Here is a 5,214-nt window from a genome sequence, read left to right as displayed (position 1 = left end):
GGTTATGAAAGGGGGAGCATATAGAATGATAGACTAAAAGATAAATTATTGAATTTACTACAAAGCAACACATCTCAAATATTTTACATTGATATTGATATATATTGATAGAAATTTAAGGTTATTTTTGTTAAACTCTTGCTTATTGTATTGTACATTTGCAATTTATTCAAAAATGTAAAATTCTAGTCTATTGCAAACTGTTTAGGATAATTAGAAATACAAATTAGTAGTTAGTTATCTATAATTTTACTTGTAGCATTGTAGGCCAGTCCTTTAAAATCCCTGCTTCACAGATAGGTCTGTCAGCTGAAGACTGAATACTGCAATAACACAGAGGAACCTTGGGTGACTGTCCAGGTAATCAGCAGTCTCTGTCACTTACTTGTTCTGCACTTACTCAGGTAATATTTATTCCTTTTTAGGTTTTTGATGGGGTTGAAGACTAGTTAGTTATAGTCTTACAATTTCTTTGTTAAAGAGTAAAACCATTTAAAAAACTTAATTTGTTTAGGATCTAAGAAGGTGCATTAGGATGTAAAAAAGGTCATGAATGGAAGGTATATTAAGATAGCGATTTAAGTACAAAACTGTGGACTCACCAGGATAGGATAGATAGTGGAGTACTTTCTCCAAGGTTGCCAAATAGATATGGAGTGGACATTGTGAATATAATTTATACTTGATATTTTTCATAATTGTTCTTATTGTATATAGTTTATTAATGTTAGAAAAAAAGGCCAGTTTTTGGACTAAAAGGAGGAAATATAGTGAGAATATTGGTTCTTTAAAATCCAGTTATGTTTTTGTTTTAATCCCAGGTGTGGGATAAGAGGCTGCTTCACAGTGGGTGACTACGATTTGCCTCATGCACTAGTAGCAGTGGTCTGATTTTTGTCACCTGGAGATAGTTTAACTCTGGAGACTCTGGAGAGGACACAAATGGGAGAGCTCTGAGAGGGCTGTGGAGGCTGCGGATTCCCTTGCTGCCCTTGGTTGCTGTTGTTGCTACTGATGAGAAGAATAAATTAGAGATATCTCAACGTCAGATATTAGATTGGTTGCAAGATGTCCCTAATCAGCAGTAAGTAGTCTAAAGAGACCTATGCTCCCCTTTCCCTCTAACCCTCTCTCTCCTACTTGGTGTTGAAGGTTGGAAGGGATTAGGGTGGAATAAGGGTTAGAAGAGTGGTAGATATAAGAACCTAATAAATTAGCATAAAATATACCAACAATGTTTTATCACAGCAACAGAATATAATTAATACAGAACTCTATGTGCATTTTAGGCTTTCCAGTAGATTTAAAATAGCCTTGACAAAAGGCATTTAATATATTGTGTTGTTAGTGTGTTAAGTGTGTTATATATTTGTTCAATAAGAATAACAAAACACAAAGTAAAACACAATTTAAAAACTAGCAGTGTTAAGAATGAATAGATGAACAGAAAGGCTTCTGGTCTCTATCTATGCCCAGAGCCAGGACTGTACCACAGCCCTCAGAGACAAAAATCATCAGATCCTACTATGAAAGTCTGTACTCAACGAAATTAAAAGGCCAGATGAAATGGACAATTTTCTAGACCAATACCAGGTACCAAAGTTAAATCATGATCAGACAAACCATTTAAACAGTCCCGTAACTCCTAAAGAAAGAGAAACAGTCATTAAAACTCTCTCAACCAAAAAAGCCCAGGACCAGGTGGGTTTAGTGCAGAATTCTACAGACCTTCAAAGAAGACCTAATACCAAATACTCTTTAAACTATTCCACAAAATAGAAATAGAAGGAAAACTACCCAATTCATTCTTTGAAGCCACAATTACCCTTATACCTAAACCACAGAAACACCCCCAAAAGAAAGAGAACTTCAGAACAATTTCCCTTATGAATATCAATGCAAAAATACTCAATAAAGTTCTGAATCCAAATGATCGTGGCTTACATGATCATCCCATGGCTTCATCCCATGGATGTAGGGATGGTTCAATATACAAAAATCCATCAATGTTATCCACTATATAAACAAACTCAAGGAAAAAAACCAACATGATCATCTCATTAGATACTGAGAAAACATTTGACTAAATTCAGCATCCCTTCATGATCTTGGAAAGATCAGGAATTCAAGGGCCATACACCTAAACACAGTAAAAGCAACATACAGCAAACCAGTAGCCAACATCAAGCTAAATGGAGAGAAACTTGAAGCAATCCCACTAAAATCAGGGACTAGACAACTCTTTCCCTACCTATTCAATATATTACTTAAAGTCCTAGCCAGAGCAATTAGATGACAAAAAGAGGTCAAAGGGATAGAAATTGGAAAGGAAGAGGTCAAAATATCACTATTTGCAGATGATAAGATAGTATAATTAAGCAACCCCCAAAAATTCCAACAAAGAACTCCTACAGCTGATAAACAACTTCAGCAAAGTGGCTGGGTATAAAATTAACTCAAACAAATCAGTAGCCTTCCTCTACTCAAAGGAAAAACAGGCTGAGAAAGAAATTAGGGAAATGACACCCTTCACAATAGTCCCAAATAACATAAAATATCTTGGTGTGACTTTAACCAAGCAAGTGAAAGATCTGTATGACAAGAACTTCAAGTTTCTGAAGAAAGAAATTGAAGAAGATATCAGAAGATGGAAAGACCTCCCATGCTCATGGATTGGCAGGATTAATTTAGTAAAAATTGCTATTTTGCCAAAAGCAATCTACAGATTCAATGCAATCCCCATCAAAATACCAACTCAATTCTTCCTAGAGTTAGAAAAGCAATTTGCAAATTCATTTGGAATAGTATAAAACCCAGAATAGCAAAAATTATTCTCAACAATAAAAGAACTATTGGGAGAATCACCATCCCTGACCTCAAGCTATATTACAGAGCAATCCTGATAAAACTGCATGGTATTGGTACAGAGATAGGCAGGTAGATAAATGGAATAGAATGAAGACCCAGAAATGAACCTACACACCTATGTCACTTGATCTTTGACAAAGGAGCCAAAACTATCCAATGGAAAAAAGACAGCATTTTCAACAAATGGTGTTCATTCAACTGGATGCCAGCATGTAGAACATTGCTAATTATCCCATTCTTATCTCCTTGTACGAAGCTCAAGTCCAAGTGGATCAAAGACCTCCATATAAAACCAGATACACTGAAACTAATAGAAGAGAAAGTGGAAAAGAGCTTTGAACACATAAATAGGCACAGGGGAAATTTTTTTGAACAGAACACTAATGGTTTATGCTTTAAGATCAAGAATTGTCAAATGGAACCTCATAAAATTACAAAGCTTCTGTAAGTCAAAGGACACTGTCAATAGGACAAAACAGCAACCAACAGATTGGGAAATGGCTTTTACCAATCCTACATCCGATAGACATCTAATATCCAATATATACAAAGAACCCAAGAAGTTAGACTCCAGAGATTCAAATAATCCTATTAAAAATGGGGTACAGAGCTAAACAAAGAATTTTCAAGATTGAATGACTGAGAAACACCTAAAGAAGTGTTTAGCATCCTTAGTCATCAGGGAAACACAAATCAAAACAACTCTGAGATTTTCAGAGGTAAGTTGCACCAGTCAGAATGGCTAAGATAAAAAATTCAGGTGACTGCTAAGACTGAACCCCCAGTGAACGTGATTGTTGGGGGGAGGGCGGCAATGGGGGGAGGATGGGGAGGGGAACAGCCAGAAAGAAGGGGAGGGGGAGGGATTAGGGGGATGTTTGCCCGGAAACTGGGAAAGGGAATAACACTCGAAATGTAAATAAGAAATACTCAAGTTAATAAAAAAAAAAATTCAGGTGACAACAGATACTGGTGAGGATGTGGAGAAAGAGGAACACTCCTCCATTGTTGGTGGGATTATAAGCTAGTACAGCCACTCTGGAAATCAATCTGGAGGTTCCTCAGAAAATTGGACATAGTACTACCTGAGGACCCAGCTCTTGGGAATATACCCAAAGAATGCTCCAAAATATAACAAGAACACATGCTCCACTATGTTCATAGTAGCCTTATTTATAATAGCCAGTAGCTGGAAAGAACCCAGATGCCCTTCAACAGAGGAATGGATACAGAAAATATGGTACATCTACACAATGAAGTACTACTCAGCTATTAAAAACAATGGCTTCATGAAATTCATAGGTAAATGGATGGAACTAGAAAATATACTCCTGAGTGAGGTAACCCAGTCACAAAAAATACACATGGTATGTACTCACTGATAAGTGGATTTAGACCAAAAGCTCAGATTACCCAAGATAAAATCCACAGACCACATGAAGCTTAAGAAGAAGGACGACCAAAGTGTGGATGCTTCAGTCCTTCTTAAAAGGGGGAATAAAAATATTCATAGGAGGAGATTTGGAGACAAAGTTTGGAGCAGAGACTGAAGTAATGGCCACTCAGAGCTGGCCCTACCTTGGGATCCAGCTCATATACATAGAGCCACCAAACTTAGACAATATTGATGAAGCCAATAAGTGCATGCTGACAAGAGCCTGATATAAGTGTCTCATGAGAGGCTCTACCAGAGCATGACAAATACAGAGGTGAATGCTTACAGCCAACCACTGAATTGAGAATGGAGTCCCCATTGGAGGAGTTAGAGAAAGGATTGAAAGAGCCAACGGGTTTGAAATGCCATAAGAACAACAATACCAACTAACCAGAGTTCCCAGGGACTAAACCACTATAGACATATGGACAGACCCATGGCTCCAGCAGCATATGTAGCAGAGAATGGCTTTCTTGGGCACCAATGGGTGGAGAATCCCTTGATCCTGCCAAGGCTGGACCCCTCAGTGTAGGGGAATGTCAGGGCAGAGTGGCGGTAAGGGGTAGGTGGATAGGTAGGGGAACACCCTCATAGAAGGGAGAGGAGGATAGGATAGGGAGTTTATGGACTGGAAACTGGGAAAGGGGATAACATTTGAAATGTAGATAAAAAATATCCAATTTAAAAAAAAAGAAAAATATGGGGAACAGAGCTAAACTAAAAATTCACAACTGAGAAATACTGAATGGTGGAAAAGTACCTAAGTCAGCATCCTTAGTCATCATGGAAATGCAAATCAAAACAACCCTGAGAAATTACCTCACACTAGTAAGAATGGCTAAGATAAAAACTCAGGTGACAGTAGTTGCTAGCAAGGATATGGAGAAATAGGAACACCTCTCCATTGTTGG

This window comes from Rattus rattus, chromosome 8 (assembly GCF_011064425.1).
Source record: "Rattus rattus isolate New Zealand chromosome 8, Rrattus_CSIRO_v1, whole genome shotgun sequence".
NCBI classification, from domain to species: Eukaryota; Metazoa; Chordata; class Mammalia; order Rodentia; family Muridae; genus Rattus; species Rattus rattus.
The sequence above is the reverse complement of the archived record's forward strand: the minus strand, read 5'-3'. Positions refer to the sequence as shown.